This window comes from Heterocephalus glaber, unplaced genomic scaffold (assembly GCF_053883595.1).
Source record: "Heterocephalus glaber isolate CG9 unplaced genomic scaffold, H.glaber_assembly_v1.0 deba00001538, whole genome shotgun sequence".
Lineage (NCBI taxonomy): Eukaryota > Metazoa > Chordata > Mammalia > Rodentia > Bathyergidae > Heterocephalus > Heterocephalus glaber.
In genome coordinates, this window is record NW_028258333.1 from 38,955,491 (window position 1) to 38,977,099 (window position 21,609).

At 37.4% G+C, this 21,609-nt stretch overlaps 1 long non-coding RNA gene across 1 annotated transcript in view; it reads left to right on the plus strand.

Annotated features, from left to right (window-relative positions):
- The first annotated feature begins 835 nt into the window (after positions 1–835).
- The window catches only part of LOC110350066 (uncharacterized), a 153,295-nt gene continuing 132,521 nt past the window's right edge, over positions 836–21,609 (plus strand). The window contains exons 1-2 of the long non-coding RNA XR_002396368.2: positions 836–4,349; positions 6,397–6,465. This is a non-coding gene — a long non-coding RNA (uncharacterized LOC110350066). The remainder of the gene's footprint in view (positions 4,350–6,396; positions 6,466–21,609) is intronic.

The window sequence follows — 21,609 nt, forward strand, 5'->3', positions numbered from 1 at the left end:
ACCATTGAGAGCAATGTTGTCAGGAGGAGCTTAGGTCTGAACAAGGAGTTTTATTGGATACAGCAGGTCTCAGTTGAAACTTTTAGCTGGAGTCTTCAAAGACCTAAACTGAACAGGAGGTTGCTACTCATATGCTTGTGAGGGATGTGGGAGGGTAGAGATGAGAAGGATTTCAGAAGCTTTACTTATAAGCAACCAATTAGAGTGTAAAGCAGAGTGAAAAGGTGTGGACTTGAGCGATACACCTCACCTTACTGGTGAGGGTTGGAGGGAAGAATCAAAAATAGCTTTTGGCAAAAAGAAACCAGACCTGAAGTTCAATGGAACAGATTAAAAGATGCAGAAACGACTCCAAACACACTCAGTCACCTGACCTTCCACAAAGGGGCCAAATACCTTTACTAGAAGAAAATAACCTCTTTAATAAGTGGTGCTGGAAAAAATGGCTTTCCACATGTTGAAGACTAAAACTAGACCTGTGTCTCTCACTTTGCACTAAACTAAAATCAAAATGGATCAAAGATTTAAATATTAAAACAGATATACTAAACTTGCTGGAAGAGAGAATAGGTAGAACTCTTGAAGACATTGGTGTAGACAAAGACTTTATGAACAAAACCCTAATCACACAGGGAATATTACAAAGAATCAACAGATTGGATCTTATCTTATTAAAAAGCTTTTGCACAGCAAAAGAAATCACCAACAGAGTAAAGAGACAACCAACAGAAGGGGAAAAAATTTTTGCTAGCTGTTCCTCAGACAAAGGACTAATATCTAGAATATATAAGGAACTAAAAAAAAATCATATCCCCCCCCAAATTTAAAGACCCAATCCAAAAATGGGCATCTGAGATAAATAGACACTTCTCAGATAAAGAAGTACAAATGGCAAATAAAGACATGAGAAAATGTTCAACATCACTGATCATTTGAGAGATGCAAATTAAAACAATGCTGAGATTCCATTTCACTCCAGAAAGAATGGCTATTCTCAGGAAATCAACCAATAACAAATGCTAGCAAGGCTGTGAGGAAAAAGGAACCCTGTCCACTGTTGGTGGGAGTGTAGAATGGTGCAACCACTATAGAAATCAGTATGGATATTCCTCAAAAAACTAAACCTAGAGATTCCATTTGGCCCAGCTATTTACCTACTTGGTATCTTTCCAAAAGAATTTAAAAACATCATATCACAGTGATATATATACACCCATGTCTACAGCAGCACAATATGTACTAGCTAAATCTTGGAAACAGCCCAAATGCCTATCGCCCTATGAATGGATAAAGAAGATGTGGTTTTTTAACACAATGGAGTACTACTCAACCATAAAGAGAATAAACTTGAGACATTTCTAGGTAAATGGATGTACCTTGAGACCATAATCTTAAGGGAAATAAATTGAACACACATGTGTAAATATTGCACTGTTTCTCTGGTGTGAGAAACTTAAAGTGTAAATAAGGACAGAACATATACTAGATATTATGAAATAGGAAGAAAATGCTCAAATGGGAAGGGGAATTAGGGAGTAAGGAGTGGGAAAGGAAGGAAGCAATGAGAAAAGAAGGAAATATGGAAAAAAAGCTTTTGTAAATAAGGAGGGGAAGTGGGGCTGATGGAAGGCTAGGAGAATGGGAGAAAAAGAGGAATTAAGATATATCATGTACAGGTACAAATTCCATATGATGAATGTGATAATTATATATATCTAAAAGGTGCCAATAAACTTAATTAATAAAAAATAGTTTTTGACAAGTGTCTATGGGAAAGTGCCATTTTATTAGGGCCTTGAAGGATGAATAGTAATTGATAAATATAAGTAAATTAACAACAACAGTGACAGAAACCAAACTTTGAACATGTTAAGCATGGTAAACTCTTTTAAATATATTATCTCTTAAGCCTTACAAAATCTTCATGAGGTACACATAATTGTCCCCATTTCAAAAGAGGAATTGAGATAAATGTAATTTAACAGTATCAAACAAATGCATTTAAATTCAGATGTTTTAATTTAAGCCTGTTATCTTTCCAAGAAACAAAGGTCATCTGAAAAGAGGAGACACAGAAGCAAGGAGCTACATAAGCAATTGTGGAGAAAAGGCTTTGTATGGGCCAAGTATAAGGCATGTAGGGCAATAAAATGGAAGTAAAACCTAAAAATGAAGTTGCAGGGTGCTGGTGGTATGGCTCAGTGGTAGAGTGTGTGCTTAGCATGTGTGAGGTTGGGGCTAGACGACAGAGCCCTGAATTTCATTCCAAGGATTTTTTTTTCTAGGCAGGACAGAGACATTATGAGTTTTTGGTTAGGAGGGTAGTGACTGTGAGATAAATCTGAAAGGAGTTTGAAAAGTACATTTGAGAAGAGAGAGTTTAGAGGAAGGGTAACATTTACAAAATTACCGTCACCCACACATTTGGTAATGAGGGAGAGAACCAAGTCAAGGCTGGTGGGAATGGGAAAAGGCATTTATGGGAGAAACTGAAGGCAGTAGAACTGGATGAATACTGTAACTACATGTGGACAGAAGTGAGGAGAGGGAGTTTCAGACTCTCCACCGTTGGGCATGTAGTTGACATAAGGTGGACAGGAACAAGTATCTGGGAGAAAGCCAATATGTAAGGTTTGAAGCATACTAAATTTGGAACAAATATACAGACAGAGATGCCCAGTGGGAATTTGGGCAGGGTCAGAAAATTCAGCAGACACAACATAGATGTGAGAATTGAAATCATGGAAAAGAAGGTAGGATGAATGCAAGGAAGACCAAGCTCTGTAGAGAAACCTACATTCAAAGGAGTAGGGGAAAAATAGGGAGAATAGGGGAAGACTTACAAGAGCTAGCCAGATACTTTCGTGGCGAACCAGGAAAGGCCTTCCCTACATTATTCTGAGTTTATAAGTGCCTCGTGAGTAGTAACAGTATCTCAGTTGATTCCTTGGCTTCAACTGTTGTGCTTTGTATGCAATGGGAACCCTACAAGTCCTTGTGGAATTGAGTTGTCTGTGTCTCTTTTGGGGAACCAATAAGATACTAGGGTCTGTGGAGGGGGCTATACTCATATGTGTCCCCTGAGGCTTGGGCTCTTTAGTAGGTGACACTGGAGTGGTACAGAGAAGGGCAAACTACCCACATGGCAAATTCCATATTTTTATTATACTTTTGAATATTTCCTTTTTGTGGGTGTAGCAGTAGGTCTTAACAGGCCCAGGAGAAAAAGCAAACAGGGTCAAAGTGAAAAACATAAACATGCCTGACTATGGCACCAGAGTTTAAAGAAAGAAGCATACAAAGGAGATGGAAAGGCAGGTGGAGAGATGTATGCGGTGAATTTAGAGTGGACTAGTGGCTGAAAAGGCCTTTCTATTTCTTTAGGTGTAAAATGGAGGCTATGTTGTCTTTTTTCATGAACTTTACTTGAGAATTGTACTGCATGTTTAATATCCCTGGGAGAGTATTTACATGAAAACTTGGCAGTGATGGTTTTAAAATGGCCTTCCTGTTGCTGGAAATCATCACAGACATATTTAGATAAGAGAGCTCTCAAAGATATGGTAAACAGCTTTTCAATGTGATATTTCTAAATCTAATGAGCAATTAGGGCGATCTGATACAAGCCACCAGGCTTTCTAGCTCCAGACCCCATGAGAGCTAAGCTAATGGGCAGGATGGAATATCACCTAACCCCAGGGTTGAAGACAAAGGCTGAAGCGTTGGATGTGGGAGATGTATTGACTGTTGCATAATGGGAGACAAGGGCAGAGAACAGATCTGTGCTTCACTTTCTGTTCTCTGCTCAAGAGGCTTTGATAACAGTATCCTTTACATCCAAGTTCTGCAGGCTCTGGGTGTGGCAGATTTTCAGGCATTTTTTTCTAAGGCAAGAGGCAGTGCCATTGAGCAAGAGCAATTCATTTATGGTTGGGATTTTCAGATAAAATACAAGATGCCCAGCTCAATTTGAACTTCAGGTAAATAACAAAAATTTTGTTTTAGTATAAATTTGCCCCAGGTGACATTAGGACATTCTTGTACATTCTTATCTAAAATTCAGATTTAGGGCTGGGGATTTAGCTCAGTGGTTCCGCCACCTGCCTCGCGCAAGGACCTGAGTTCAATCCCCGGTAACCACCCCTCCTCCCCGGCCAAGAAAATTCAGATTTAACTGTTTTTATTTGCTAAATCTGACAGTGCCACTTTGGATTGAGTTTAATGACTGAGAGGTTGCTTTTCTCTTTTCGGAGTGCAAATCAGGGTCTGATCAAGAGTGACAGGAAAAACACCTTCACTTTATCCATCTGGATGGACCTTGGAGAACTTCTGTGTGCCAAGTGGTAGAGGTGAGAAACTGAGTAAGAACTGGCAGGTTTAAAGATGCTCAGGATACTCCTGGTTTGGCTTTTATGACCACTAAAATTGTGATAAAATATAAATAATGAAACTTATCATTTTAATAATTTTAAGTTTATTATTCAGTGGCAGTAAGTAGATATAAAATGTTATACACCAAACACTACTTTCCATCCCTAGAAGTTTTTCACCTCCTCAAACTGAAGGTCTGTACTTATTAAGTTGTGATTTCCTTCTCTCTCTTCCCTTCGTGGCTCTGACAACCACTACTTTGTATTCTGTATGTATGAATTTGACCACGCCAGGTACCTCGTATTAATGGAATTACACAATATTTGTCATTATGTGTCTGGCTTCTGGTTTATCTTGCTTAAAATAATGTTTTTAAGGTATATCCATGTTGTAGCAAGTGCCAGAATTTTATTCCTTTTTGGAGGCTAAATAATTCAGTTGCATGTATATGCCACATTTTGTCTATCTTTTCATCTGTCAATGGTCATTTAGGTCATATAGTGTTTTAGCAACTGTGAATCATGCTACTATGAACTTTGGTGTATTAATATCTGTTTAGGACCATGCTTTCAATTTTTGGAATATAAAATAACAGTGGCACTTCTGGACCATAGGATAATTCTGTGTGGTTTTTTTTTTTTGAGGAAATATCATGCTGTCTTCCACAGCAGCTATGTCATTTTACAATCCCACCAGCAATGCACAAGCATTGCAGTATTTCTACATCCTCACCAATTGTTACTTTCTATTTTCTTGACAATAGCTATCCTTATGGGTGTGCATAGACATGATTTGTAAGGATGATTTGTTGCTTCTGCTGCTAATTTAAACAAGAATATTGCAGTTTTTCTGACTTTGGAACCACTGTGGACTTTAGTACTGATATAAAATCATCTACTGCATCTCTATAAATTTGGAAAATGGACTTCCCAGTGAGGCTTTTAAATCGACTCTGAAAGGACTATCAAAAAGAGGAGTTCTAGAAAAGTTTCAAGCAATGATAGCATTGTTGGACTAAGCACACACTCCTTTTGTCTCTACAGAATACAATATGCTTTTATGCAAGCTCTGGTTTGCTTGCTGCAGTGCACTCATGCTCAAACACATGCATTGTGATTTTGTAGTCATCCTGCATCGATCTACACCAAGAGATCTGAATAGATGTTTGGAATCTAGACCTGGTGTCTTTTCTTGCATATTAGTTCCAAAGATATTACGAATTTGCTGGCAGTATCAGAGACAAGAGTGAGCTGAATTCAAGTTTGGGATGAAATTTATTTCCTCCCACATCTAATTATTAACTGGCTTTCAGAAAATAGATGATTGGCTGTTCCTATGGCAACAGAAGCTTTAGAGCAAAAAAACATTCAACACCCTGACATTTTTAGCTGGCTCTGTACTGAGCCAACTTGCTGCTTGAAAGGAACCAAGAACCAGCGCCAAATGTATCCTCTCTGATATCAGATTTTCCTTCTTAACTCCATTGTTCTTCAAAAGAAATCAATCTAGTGCTGTTTTGCAGGCCTTGGGTCCCTCAGGCTCCTTCCCTAAGGTCCTGGTGTGTGAGTATGTGTTCCTGTATTTATTCCCATTCTACCTGTCTTACTCATCTCTATGTAACTCTAGATTTGTGTTCCTCATAGTTGTCAATGAGTCATTCAAGGTACACTTTTAGCTCAAAATTGGATAATGCCATAGGAATAAAAAAGATTCAATTATTAAATGCCCGCTAAGCAGGGCTTTTTCTATTGCTTGTTAGGCAGAAGTCACATTTTCCTAGCTGTTCTTTGTTTATTACCTTTATTTGTTTTTCATAAGTGAACACTTCTGATCCTGTTAGCTATATTATGTTTGCACTAATGGCATTTTTCATAGTTTCTTTATTTGGAGGTGAACAATGTGAGCAGCCTGCTTGTACATTACACAGTTGCAAATGCCATGTTATTTTTACTACATTTAGTTCTATTGAAGAAATTCAATATTATTTACACTATATGTGAAGTTGGTTTGCTTTCTGTTTTTAAGGTCATGTGCAGATAATGATAAGAAGAACTGAATGCTCAGCATGCATGGACCCTTAACAGAATTCATCTGGTATGTTGGAGTATGAAGAGAAACCAACAGGCACTTGGTACATACTCATAAATGATGGCCAACAGCATTAATTTATCCAGAAATGTTAACTCTCCAGCATCTACAAGGATTATATGTGAATTTTTTCTTGAGATCATGTATAAGATATGAATGAAAAATACTGTGAATATTTAAATTTTAAAAAATTCATTATGGTAAGAGTCACATTGCCATTAATCTCCCTCAATATATTCCCTCTTTCTTTGAACATACTTATGCCATTGTTCTTGTCACTTTCTGAAGTGGTTCTAGAAGTCCTCTTCCAGAAGTGTTTTTAGTTGTGCTGTTATGGCTGTTTCAATGTCCTGAACTGATTCAAAACATTTACCTGGTCATTTCAACTTTGGGGAAGAGCCAGAAGTCCCATGGTGCCAAATCTAGTAAATGAAGTAAATGAGGACACACTGTAATGTTTTTACAACCCTGTTTTTCTGTTGGATAGCACTTGGCAGCAGCATTCACTGTATTTTTTATTATACTTTTTACACTTATGAAAGAGGATTTTTAGAAATGCTTCATAAAATGGCAAGAAAAATAAGCATGGGATAAGCATGTTTGAAGCGAAGGGGAGTATTTTGAGGGGGATTAAAAGCAATGTGCTTTTTACTGTAATTGTTTTTTTTTTTTTTGTACCGGGGATCGAACTCCGGTCCTTGCGCTTGTGCAACAGGCAGCAAAACCACTGAGCTAAATCCCCGGTCATGTAATTGTTTTTAAAAAATATAAATGTTCCCATATATTTTAATCACACTGCATTATATATTACAATAGACATATACAAAGGAAACCCATATGAACTCTTTCTCTCTCTTCTTCCCTTCTCTCAACAACACAGTCCTACTCCAGAAGCACTCACGACTGGTATAGGACAAAGATCCTGAATTCAGTTCTTTCTTCAGTGTCAAGTTTCTTAACCACAGAGGTAGGAAGGAGATTATGAAGCTGTGGCCTTGAGACAGTTGAGGGATGGGAATATGCCCATCCCTTCCTTTCCACTCGAAACCCTTATACCTTTAACTCAAAGACGAGTCATTTTAAAATTTACTGGGTCGAGTCTAAAGAATGGAAATATTCTTCATGACTATATTACTGAAGATTTATAAATCAGTAAGGCATCATTTCAGCAGGTCCCATCCAGTGGGAGATGGGGGCTTGATAGAGGATTGTTGGTCATATTTCTTGGAAACTGAATTGTGTTGTGTTCATGTCTAGAGAGTCAAGACTCTTCCTTGACCTTCTTGCATCCCTCTTTCTGGGTCCACTTTGCCACCTAAAAAAATCTCTCAGTGACAAATTTCATTTTTTTCTGTTCTTGGTCACCCAAGCCTGAAGGAATAGCCAGCATTCGTGGAGGACTTCGGGCCATGAAGTTGCTGGGATTAAACACTGTTGATGAGAAAACAGACCCTAGTTCTGAAAAACAAATTTTGTTAAACTTGCCAGGCATTCAAGCCCTGTATGTGGGAACACAGTCTCTTCCAGCTCTGCTTGAGTAGAACTTACACTCATTTTAGGAAAGTACATGTGATTCTGATTAGCAGGAGTGGTGACAAGGATCTGATTGACTCCTTGACCAAGATGAGGCTGCCTCAACACACTCAGCATTCCACTGGTCTTGGGTTAAAGCTGGTTTACTTTGGCTTTGATCTTCCTGACATGATCTCTAACAGCAGGGTATTTCAAAGTGCATGATTTGGGGGTTTTTCAGTACTATGTGCATGTGCTGATATGATTTTATAAATGAGATTGTTGGGATTATGTCCTTGATGCTTGCTAGGTTCTTAATGGATGCTTGATGGAAAATGAGTGAGTACAAGCCCTCCTATCTTCTTTTAATATACTGCATTGTACATTTATCCTGCCTCAGGCACTGTGCTAGACCCTTCACCCAAGCCTCTCATCTGATGGTACTTAGATCCAGCCTATGAAGAGCCCATGGGTCAGACTGGTTATAGGACTTTCCAGGCTCACAGAGACACTGAGGGCATGGGGAAATCACAGCCTGCTCTGCCTGGCCCCACAGCCTCTTTCTCTTCATGGGCTGCATGGTTTCTCAGACCTGCTCTCCTGTGCCCCACATGCCCTCTGAGATGAGCCCTGACAGTACACCTGGGGTTCAGGCTGCTCTCTAAGACCCCAGGCATTACTGCCACTGAAGTAGAAAATCCATATGAGCAGTGGGATCAAGAGGATCTGCCACTTCGCAGCCTGCCCTTCATATGACTCTGAGTGATGGTGACAAAGCGGGCCTTCCAGACCCAGGTGGAAACCTAAGGAACTAAATGCTTCAATAACTCCCCATTTCCCTTCCTCTTCCTCCTCCTCTTCCTCCTTTCTCTTTTTGAGATGAAGTCTCCCTATGATGTCCAAGCTGGACTTGAATGCCCGGGCTCACATAATCCTCCTGTCCCAGCCTCCCAACTTCTGGGATTACAGGTATATTGGCACCACAGAACTGGCTTTCTTCATTCTTCATTTCCCTGCATCACAGACTATTAACAGAACTTGAAAACTTTATTGTAATGTTGACTTAAGTGAGAACTGTACTAAAACAATTTTGAAAAATAAGAATAATTCGTGAAGGTTGTAGAATATTTTGGCTTATTAGCTATAAAAAACCCTTTAAAGCTAGAGAATGAAAGAATATTTGTATAATTTTAGGTGGAAATTTGGCAATATTTTTCAAAATTGACAATAAACAGGAATTTAATTTATAAGAATGAAATTCTTGCTAAGTGTGGTGGTTTTGGTGCACACATGTACTCCCGGCATTTGGGAAGCTGAGGCAGGAGGATCGCCATGAGTTCAAGGCCAGCCTGGGCTACATAGTAAATACATAGCGAGGCTCTTTCTTACAAAAAGAAACAGAATCTTTAAATTCTGTTCTAGATAAATCCTAATGTATAGACATACACAAAAATGTGTTAAAATACACATGCCAGGATATTGGTTGCAGCATTATTTAGAAGAGTTTAAAAGTGGAAATGTTTTAAATCTCCATCAGTATAGTAGTGGTTAAATTAATGAGGGTGTAACTTTCCAGGAGATAATTAAAAGAATCCAGTAGACCCAAATGTGCTGACATGAGAAGGTCTGAAATAAATTGGGAATGAAGGGATGAGAAAAGCAGGTCACATAATATTCTGTGCTTGGGTTATAAACACACAGGAAAATATTTGGAAGAATACACAAATTATTTTCAGTGATTAACTTTACAATTAGAGGAAAAGTCAAAGATGTTTTGTTCACTTTCTACTTGATATATTTCAGTATGGTTTTACTCTTTTATTAAGGAGATATAGCTATGTTAACTGTATTTTTATAAAAGATAACATGGGAAAAACAGAACCTAGTGATTTGGGAAATAAGAACAGTTGAGTCAAAGATTATTTTAGGCTCCATCCTATGGGAGAAATGACATGAAATCTGATGGACTGGGTAAACTCCCCACCATCACTGATAAGGGATACTCATTTGAGGGCAGAACATCCCTGGGCCCTCACTTGAGTTTTCATGATCAAACAGACTAGTGCCCTGAAGAGTTGTGGGAACTGTTAGGAAATATGTTTATTATTTCACGTTTAATGTAGTCTTAGTGTCTATTACCAAAGAAGTGTTAGTTAATACACCAAAAAAAAAAGAAAAAAGAAAAACAATAGATTGAAATTGCAATAACCTCTCTCAGATGTAAGGAATTCAATATCTATTTGCAAAGTATGCAGTGGTCATGCAATAGTGCTGCTGGGTAAAATCTGCTACCATTATAATAAGAATATTCTCTTATCAAGTAAAAAATGGAAAATGGGCTACATTACCTAATTTATCTTAAACTGTTACCTAAATGGCATGTAAAAATTATGAACAGTGTAGACAGGTGAAGCTTAAAAAGGTCTATCTCCCTTTCATCCCTGCTTCTAATTCCACATGTCCCCTTGACTCAAATTGTTAGAGTTTAGTGTACAGGCTTCTAGACTGTATGTTGAGCGTTTAGGTTCACATGTATGCACATTAACACACAGAAGCCACACGTGCATAATGACACATATGCAGAACTTAAAAAATATGTAACTGGCACTTTACAATTGTATCATTACAGATCTTGACAGGGGGCTGAACACAGGGAGCTGATTTACTCTTTTTGAACTTTTTCTCTGCATTTTTTAGTGGAACATTCTGTAGCTACTATAGCGAGAAGGACACTTAAACAATAGGTCTTCTGATGTTTTCACCAAAAAACTTGAGAGAGTGAAAGGGAAAGATTTGGATGTAGAGTTAGTACAAATAGGACAGAGAACTATTTTGATTTGAATAATTTTTAGTATAGTGAGTTCAAGAATGTGAGCTCTGAAAATGTGGGTTTGGGTTTTCACTGTATAAGAATTTGGGAAATTACTTAACTGTTTAAAACCTTAGTTATTTCTTTTATAAAATGAGGCCAGAATAATGGTGCTTACCTAATGGGATGGCTTGAGGACTAAATGTGGCAGTGCTTGCAAAATGCTTGTCATATTGCAAGCCTTATAGTGTCTGCTCACTACAGTCTGCTGCCATTACTATTTTGGATCTTTTAAAAATTTCTATTTCAGGTCACTTTTGAATGCTTGAAATTCTTCTCTAGTCCTTCTGAAAATTGTTTTTCCAAAGGTTTGACTTACTTGCCTTTATTTTTGATCCAAGACTTTATGCACACATTTTTTATTTTCAGTCTATCATCTCTGCTTCTTCATGCCAAGCCTCCTCCAGGGTGTTTTGGAAATGAACCAAGAACAACCCAAAACACCTCACATACAGATTCTAGAGCTTACCTTATATTGAGTTATGGCTGATCACTCTTTGCACTTTTTTTGTTTTTTGGTTCATTTTTTAAACAATTTTATCTCTTGGTTGATTTAATGGTCTAAGTTTCTAAACAGACATTTGTTTTTGATGTCAAACATTGAAGAATTTCCCTGCTTTGGGACTTATAAAGATTTGGCTGCTTTTGTGCTTGTGTCAATAGCTGGCTCTTGACTCTATCAGCCCATGTAAAACTGTCATATATGAATTTGGTGTTACATCAGGTAATATCTGAGTTGTATATCTAAGTATTTCTTTGATTCATAGATTTACAAGTAAGCATCACTGTGTCAGGAACTGTACCACATTCCTGATGATACAGTAGAGTTGGTCCCTCTTTTCACAAACTGCAGAGTCTAGCAGGGACTGTTGTACACATGAAACGATGAGTTACTAATGTAGTGGTCCTCTTCAGGGGATGCACTGTGCCAGGGACCTGGGAGAGCCTCGTGAGAGATGTAATACTGATATGAAGTCTGAACAAGAAATGATTCAAGTGAGGAGTAGGAGAATTTTCTAGGCAGAAACAACAACATAATAATACTGCATATGGGAAGAGTCTTGGAGCATGTGAACAACTGAAATAAAATGAATAGTTGGAGTGTAGAGAGTCAGGGTGTTGAGAGCTGAGGTAAGACTGAAGCCATAGGAAGGATTTATTCCTTCCAGAAGTTCCCTTGACTGTTTTCTGATGATAAGTGGTTATATAGTCTAGACTAAGTTCAGCCATGATGACAATATGTTTGGATCTCATAAAACAGAGTAGTATTTTACTCATCTTTGATGATTAATGAATGTTGTCTCTAAGCAGATTCTTAGTATGACATATCTTAATTCAAGTCAAGAAGACACAAATACGAAAACTAGCAGGTACATCAAGTTTACACATGAATAGAATGAACGTGGAACTATTCCTCCCTTTGGAATAGTGTTGTCTACTCTCCTTTTTTTCTTCTGCCCTTTAGGTTTTCCAGCTTTACCTAAATGCTGTCAAACAGAGCAAACAAAGCAAAACTAAAACAAAGCAGTATGTACTGCTCCAAAGCTATGAAGCACCTAGTAACCTTCATACTTCAGAGGTTAAAATTTTTCTTTCAATAGATACACTTGTAATTATTTTTGGCACCAGTGAAGGGGGGTGAAGAGTCATGGTTTCCAAGATCCAACTTTCAAATCATGCAGCAGTGATACACTATACAAAAAGGAATCCTTAACTTTTTCTTCATGAAGAATTTAAAAACTTCTCATTAGCTAAAACCCCTGAAATTTCATAATATGAATTGGGACAATCAATATATATAAACATATATATATATATATAATATATTACTATGTGGAATATCCTTTATAAAATTTCCATTTTAACTGAATCTTGAGTTTCACCTATGGTTTCATTTTTTGTCTTATTCAAAAAACAGAATGATTTCATTTTTTATTTTTTAGATTTTATTTTATTGGTACAATTTAGGTATACAGTATAATGACATTCATCATTGGAAATTTGCACCTTTACATAATCTTTGCTGGTTCTTATTTTCCCCCCTTCCCCTGCCCTCCCTTCAACTCCTCTATCCCTCCCTATTTACAAAGACTTTGGTTCCGTTTTTTCATTTTCTCATATTAATTTCATTCCCTTCTTTCCTTTCCCCTACCTCTCCCACTTCCCCTTCCCCTTTGCCCCTTTTCTTCCTATTTCACATTATCTATTATACCATGTAGTCCTTATTTATACTTTCAGTTTCTCATACTAGAGAAACTATTCGGTATTTATACATGTGTGTCCTGTTTATTTCACTTAAGAGTATTGCCTTAATGTGCATCCATTTAGCTACAAATGTCTCTAATTTCTCATTTTTTATGGCTAAGTAGTACTCCATTTTATAAAAAAACCCCACATTTTCTTTTTAAAAATTCTTTTACTGGTATATTTTAGGTATACAATACATTTACATTTCTCATTGGGAACTTGTACCTTTACATGATGCATCTTGGTTCTTGTTTTTTCCCCATTTCCAGCCTTTCCTTCATGCCCTCCACCCTTCTGTATTTACAAAGACTTTGTTTCCATTTTTTCCATTTCTCATAATTTTTCCTTTTCCTTCTTTCTTTTCCCCTGGCCCTCCCACTTCCCCTACCTCTTTGGACCCTTTCTTCCTATTTTACATTTTCGATTATTCATTCTAATCATTGGTACATTTTAGATATACAGTATAATGACGTTCATCATTGGAAATTTGCACCTTTACACAATCTCTCTTGGTTCTTATTTTTCACCCTTCCCCTGCACTTCCTTCAACATCTCCATCCCTCCCTATTTACAAAGACTTTGTTTCCATTTTTCCATTTTCTCATATTAATTCCATTCCCTTCTTTCCTTTCCCCTACCCCTCCCACTTCCCCTTTGCCCCTTTTCTTCCTATTTCACATTATCTATTATACCTTTTAGTCCTTATTTACACTTTCAGTTTCTCACACTAGAGAAACATGTGTGTTCTATTTATTTCCCTTAAGAGTATCACCTCAATGTGTATCCATTTAGCTATAAATGTCTCTAATTTCTCATTTTTTATGGCTGAGTAGTACTCCATTTTATAAAAAACCAAAATTTCTTGATCCAGTCTCCAGTTGATGGGCATTTGGGCTGTTTCCAAGTTTTAGCTCTTACAAATTGTGCTGCTATGAACACAGGTGCACATATATCACTGTGGTATGATTCTTTTAATTCTTTGGGGAAGATGCCCAGCAGGGGAATAGTGGGGTCAAATGGGACTTCCAGTCCTAGTTCTCTGAGGTATCTCCATGCTGATTTCCACAGTGGTTGCACCAGTCTACACTCCCACCAGCAGTGGAGCAGGGTTCCTCTTTCCCCACAGCCCCACCAGCATTTGTTATTGGTTGATTTCGTGATAGCAGCCATTCTTTCTGGAGTGAGGTAGAATCTCAGCGTTGTTTTCATTTACATCCCTCTAATGACCAGTGATGTTGAACACTTTTTCATGTATTTATTTGCTATTTCTACTTCTTTGTCTGAGAAATGTCTATTCATTTCAGATGCCCATTTTCTGATTGGGTCTTTAAATTTGGGAGGTCTGATTTTTTAAAGTTCTTTATAGATTCTAGATAGTAGACCTTTGTCTGAGGAGCAGCAGGTGAAGATTTTTTCCCACATTGTGGGTTGTCTCTTCACACTGCTGGTGGTTTCTCTTGCTGTGCAGAAGTAAGAAGAGATCCCAATTGTTGATTGTTTGTGCTAGTTCATGGGCAATTGAGGTTTTGTTCATAAAATCTTTTCCTACACCGATGTCTTCAAGAGTTCTACCTAACCTCTGTTCCAGCTAGTTCAGCATTTCTACTTTAATATTTAGATCCTTAATCCATTTCGATTTTAGTTTAGTGCATGGTGAGAGATATAGGTCTAGTTTTAATCTTTGGCAAGTTGAAACCCAATTTTTCCATCACCATTTATTAAAGAGGCTGTCTTTCCTCTAGTGAGGGTGTTTGGCTCCTTTATCTAAGATGAGATGGCTGAGTGTGTCTGGAGTTGTTTCTGCATCTTCTAATCTGTTCCACTGGTCTTCAGGTCTGTTTCTTTGCCAGTACCATGCTGTTTTTTTTTTTTATCACAGTAGCTTTGTAGTATAGTTTCAAGTTGGTGATTATGATACCCCCTACCATGTCTCTATTGCCTAGAATTGCTTTTGCTATTCTGGGTCTCTTCTTGATCCAAATGAATTTTTGGATTGTTTTCTCAAGGTCCGTGAAGTATGCTGCTGAGATCTCAATTGGAATTGCATTAAAACTATATAGCAGTTTTGGAAGTATGGCCATTTTCAGTATATTAATCCTTCCTACCCAGGAGCAGGGTATGTCTTTCCATTTTCTGAAATCTTCTTCAATCTCTCTTTTCAGAGTGCCATAGTTTTCAGAGAAGAGGTCTTTGATTTCTTTCATTAGGATGATTCCTAGGCATTTCAGTTTTTTGGATGCTATTGTGAAAGGAATTATTTGCCCTATTTATCTCTTGGTGAGTCTGTTGTTCATGTAGAGGAAACCTATAGATTTTGTGTGTTGAATTATATCCAGCTACTCTTCTGAATTTGGTTAATAAGTCTAGAAGACTTTTGGTGGAGTTCTTGGGGTCTTCTATATAGAGTATCATGTCATCTGCAAATAATGACAATTTGACTTCTTCATTACCTATCTTTATTCCTTTTATTTCTTTCTCTTGTCTACTTGCTGTGGCTAAGGTTTCCAGAACTATATTGAACAAGAGTGGTGATAGTGGACATCCTTGTCTTCTTCCTGATTTTAGTGTGAAGGATTTCAGTTTTTGACCATTTAGTATGATATTGGCTGTTGATTTTTCATAGATAGCTTTTATCAGATTGAGGTAGAGACCATCTATTCCAATTTTTGGTGGGGTTTTTATCATAAATGCATGTTGGATTTTGTCAAATGATTTTTCTGCATCTATGGAGGTAATCATATGGTTTTTGTCCTTGGCTCTATTGATATAGTGTATTACATTTATTGATTTGCATATGTTAAACCATCCCTGCATCCCTGGGATGAATTCTACTTGTTCAGGGTGTATGATCTTCTTGATGATCTTCTGCATTCTGATGGCCAGTATCTTATTAAGGATTTTTGCATCTATGTTCATTAGTGAGATTGGCCTATAGTTCTCCTTTTTGGTTGGGTCTTTCTCTGCTTTGGGGATCAAGGTGATGCTTGCTTCTAGGAACGAATTTGGGAGTATTGCTTCCTTTTCAATTTCATTGAAGAGTTTAAAGAGTAGTGGCAGTAGTTCCTCTCTAAATGCCTTGTAGAATTCAGCAGTGAAGCCATCAGGACCTGGGCTTTTCTTGGTTGGTAAGTTTTTAATTACGTTTTCAATTTCATTGGTTGATATTGGGTTGTTTAGAATTTTTAGGTCTTCTTCTTTCAACTTTGGTAATTCATGTGTATCTAGGAATCTGTCCATTTCTTCTGTGTTGTCCATCTTATTGGCATATAGGTTCTGGAAGTAGGTATTGATGATCCTCTGGATTTCTGCTGGGTCTGTTGTAATTTTACCCTTTTTATTCCTAATTGCTTGGATTTGGGCCTTTTCTTTCTTTTTTTCTGATAAGGTTGGCTAAGGGTTTGTCAATTTTGTTGATTTCTTTGAAGAACCAACTCTTGGCTTCATTAATTTTTGTATCATTCTCTTAGTCTCCATTGAATTGATTTCTCCTCTGATCTTTTTAATTTCCTCCCTTGTACGAGTTTTGGGTTTGTCCTACTCTTCTTTTTCTAGAAGTTTGAGGTTCAGCATCAGGTTGTTTAATTGGGCTGTTTTCCTAATATGTGTATTCACTGCTATGAATTTCCCTCTTAAGACTGCTTTCATTGTGTCCTATAGATTCTGATGTGTTGTATTGTCATTGTCATTTAATTGTAGGAACTGTCTGATTTCTTTTTTAATTTCCTCTGTGACCCATTGGTTATTCAGAAGTGTGTTGTTCAATTTCCATGTGTTTATGTAATTTTTGCGGTTTCTTTTGCTATTGCTCTCTGATTTCAATGCACTATAGTCTGATAACATACAGGGGATAACTTCAATTCCTTTGCACTTACTTAAACATGTTCTATGAACGAGTGTGTGGTCTATTTTGGAGAACGACCCATGTGCAGCTGAAAAGAATATGTATTTTGATTTTGTGGGGTGAAACACTCTGTAAACATCTGTTTAGTTCATTTGTTCAAGAGTTCAATTGATTTCTAGTATTTCATTATTTATTTTTTGCCTAGTTGATCTATCTATTTGTCACAGTGGGATATTGAGGTCCCTCACTTCCATTGTATTAGTGCATATAAGACTTTTCATGTCCGTTAGTATTTGTTTTATATAGTTGAGTGCACTAGTGTTTGGTGTATAGATATTTATGATTGTCATCTCTTCCTGTTGGATTGTTCTCTTTAGAAGGATGTAGTGTCCTTCTTTGTCTCTCTTAATCATTATTGGGTTGAAATCTACTTAATCTGCAAAAAGGATAGCTACTCCTGTTTTTTTCGGGTTCCAGTCACGTGAAGTATTGTTTTCCACCCTTTAATTTTCAATCTATGAGTTTCATTTTGAATGAAGTGTGTTTGTTGTATGCAGCATATTGTTGGATCTTGCTTCTTGACCTATTCTGCCAGTCTATTTCTTTTGATTGGTGAATTGAGACCATTACCACTGATAGTTATTACTGACATGAATTGACTTATCATTTTCATGCCGTTTTTTGTTGGATTCTCTCCCTTTCCATTTAATTTCTTGTCATGCCCAATGGATTCATTCTGCTGTGCTTCCTGGGGTTGTGATCCTCATGGTCTGTTTCTTGAATATTATCTAAAAGTTTTTGGAGTGCTTGTTTGGTATTCATGAAGTTCTTAAGGTGTTCTTTGTCATGAAAGTATCTTATTTCTCCATCAATTTTGAAAGATAGTTTTCAGGGTACATCAACCTGGGTTGGAGGCTGTTTTTCTTTAGTGCTTGAAATACATCATTTCAAGCTCTTCTTGCCTTGAGGGTTTGCATTGAGAAGTCTGCTGAGATTCTGATGGACTTTTCTTTGTATGTGATTTGTTACTGTTCTCTAACTGCTTGTAGAACTTTGTTCTTCTGTTGTGTTTCTGGAATCTTATCAATTATATGCCTATGGGTAGATTTTTTTTGATCAAGGCTATTTGGAGTCCTATATGCCTCACTTATCTGTATGTCAAGTTCTTTTCCCCTGCTTGGAAGTGTTCTGCCATCACTTCTGTGAACAGTTTTTTTTTTTTTTTGGTACTGGGGATCAAACTCGGGTCCTTGCACTTGTGCAGCAGGTGGCAAAACCACTGAGCTGAATCCCGGCCCTGTGAACAGTTTTTTTATGTCATCTGCAATCTCTACTGTTTCTTTGTTGACTCCAATCTGTCTTATGTTATTCTTCTTTGCATCGTTTAGCAGCTGCTGGATTGATTTCTCTTGGTCCCTTACAATTTTGAAGCAATTTTTCTTTTCTTGGTCACTAATTGCAATTTTATCTTCTATATTTGAAATTCTGTCCTCACATTGGCTCATTCTGCTGTTTAGACTTTCAATGGAGTTTTTAATCTCATGGAAATCTGTTTGTATCTTTTTCTATATTCCATTTGTTTCCTACGTTGGGATTCCATCATGTTCCTCAGTTCCTCTATTTTTTTATCTGTGTCCTCTTTAGATTTATTAATCATGTCTTGCACTATGGGCCCAATCTCTGTTGTTACCTGAGAAATTATCTGAGAAATTATTTCTGATTTCATTTTTTCCAGATCCTCTTTTGTTGCCAGTTCAGGGAGTCCAGGTGGTTGAGTATCAGATTGTTCCATCTCATTTCCCTTTATGGTTGCTGTATGTGATCTGGAAGTCTGGTTTCGAGATTTGTTTACGTTTCTTCTCATTTCGTTGGGAAAGGGTGCTGTTGGCACCCACACGGCTCACCTCCTCTGTGCTGGGAGCAGTGGAAGAGTGGCCCAGAAACCCCTTCCTCTGGGCTTGGAGTGGTGGAACGGCGGCCCAGAAGCCCCTTCCTCTGGGCTCCAGAATGATTTCTTTCTTGGAAAGAAAACTACTGGTTCCCAGATGCCCACTGCCATTCTTTTTAGGGAATCATTATTTGTTCTTTTTAAAGCCCAGATTTCTCAGTGAATTGTCCATTGTGTATGTGTACAACTTTTCCTTGGTATTATGAAAGCTTGGAATCATAGTTCTGCATCTTTAGCGGAGCTGTGCAGTCCCCAGCTATAGTAGAAAGGACTAAATAATACCCTGATATCACTGTTGCTTTAACTTTTGAGAAGCTTGTGGATCTAAATGTTTTGGTTTCTGTAGTCTAAGAGGTTCTCATGAAAACCTACTGTAATATAATAGTAGGAAATGAAAGCTTCTAGCAGAAGAATTTTTATGTTAAGAACCAGCCAATGACAAAACTGGCCATTCTACTGCTTTGCAATGTGTATAGGGTTTTTTTTCTAATATTTACATGTTCTTGGTGTGTGTGTGGGTGTTCAGGCAACCATGGCCTGGAGAATTTGTGCTGTGTTATAAAGGCTTTGGGAAAGAAGTGAATTTTGTTAAGGAGAGATACTAAAACAGCATATTTTGGCAATACTGAAAAGTATAGAGTGTTGAGATAAATAACAACAGAAAGGAATGGGAAGAGAATCAAATACATAGGAATATGGTCATGAAGAGCTTGGTTTTTTTTTCCATTAAGTTTATTGGTACACTTTAGGTACACAATACAGTTACATTCATCACTGGGAACTTGTACCTTTACATGATATATCTTGGTTCCTATTTTTTCCCCATTCTCCTGCCCTCCCTTTAACCCCTCCCTCTTTACAAAGACTTTGTTTTGGTTTTTTTTCCTTTTCTCATATTTTTTTTCCTTTCCCTTCTTTCCTTTCCTCTACCTCTCCCACTTCCCCTACTCCTTTAGACCTTTTCTGCATATTTCAAATTATCAATTATACATTTTGATCCTTATTTACACTTTTAGTTTGTCACACTAGAGAAACTATTTGGTATTTACACGTGTGTGTCCTATTTATTTCACTTAAGAGTATCGCCTCAGTGTGCATCCATTTAGCTATAAATATCTCTAGTTTCTTGTTCTTTATGGCTGAGTAGTACTCCATTTCATGAAAAACCACATCTTCTTTATCCAGTCTCCAGTTGATGGGCCCTTGGGCTGTTTCCAAGTTTTAGCTATTACAAACTGTTGTGCTATAAACATGGGTATGCATATATTGCTGTGGTATGATTCTTTTAATTTTTTTAGGAAGATATCCGGAAGAGGAATAGCTGGGTCAAATGGAACCTCTAATTCTAGTTTTTTGAGGTATCTTCATATTGATTTCCACAGTGGCTGCACCAGTCTGCAATCCCACCAGCAGTGGAGAAGGGTTCCTTTCTCTCCACATCCCCTCCAGCATTTGTTATTGGTTGATTTTTTGATAGCAGCCATTCTGTCTGGGGTGAGGTAGAATCTCAGTGTTGTCTTCATCTGCATCTCTCAAATGACCAATGATGCTGAATATTTTTTCATATGTTTATTTGCTGCTTTTACTTCTTTGTCTGAATAATGTCTGTTCATTTCAGATGCCCATTTTTGAATTGTGTCTTTATAGTTGGGTGGTCTGATTTTTTAAAGTTCTTTACATATTCCAGATAGTAGTCCTTTGTCTGAGGGGCAGCTGATAAAATTTTTTTCCCACATTGTAGGTTGTCTCTTAGCTCTGTTGGTGGTTTCTCTTGCAGTGCAGAAGCTTTTTAATAAGATGAGATCCCAGTTGTTGATTCTTTCTGCTAGTTCCCGTGCTACTGAGGTTTTGTTCATACAGTGTTTTCCTATGCTGATGTCTTCAAGAGTTCTATCTTATTTTCCAGCGAGTTTAGTGTTTCTGTTTTAATATTTAGATCTTTAATCCACTTCAATTTTAGTTTAGTGCATGGTGAGAGATAGGGGTCTAGTTTTAATCTTTGGAAGGTTGAAATACAGTTTTCCAACACCATTTATTAAAGAGGCTGTTCTTCCTCCAGGGAGGATGGTTGGCTCCTTTGTCAAAGATGAGGTAGCTGAGTATGTCTGGAGTTGTTTCTGCATCTTCTAATCTATTCCACTGATCTTCAGGTCTTTGCCAGTACCATGCTGTTTTTATCACAGTAGCTTTGTAGTATAGTTTCAAATTGGGATTGTGATACCCCTTGCCATATCTCTGTTTCCTAGTATTGCTTTTGCTATTCTAGGACTCTTCTGGTTTCAAATGAATTTTTGGATTTTTTCTCTAGTTCTGTGAAATACACTGTTGGGATTTCAACTGGGATTGGGTTGAATTTGCATATCAGTTTGGGAAGTATGGCCATTTTTGCTATATTGGTTCTTCTTACCCAGAAACAAGCTATGTCTTTCCATTTTCTGATATCTTCTTTGATCTCTTTTCAGAGCACTGTAGTTGTCAATGTAGAGGTCTTTTGCTTCCTTCATTATATTGATTCCTAGATATTTTATTTTTTTGGATGCTATTGTGAAAGGAATTGTTTCCCTAATTTCTCTCCCAGTGAGTCCGTTATTTGTGTACAAACAGGCAATTGATTTTTGAGTGTTGACCTTGTATGCAGCTACTCTACTGAATCTGTCAATGAAGTCTAGAAGTCCTTTGGTGGAGTTTTTGGGTCTTCTATGTCATCAAAAAATAATGACAGTTTAACTTCTT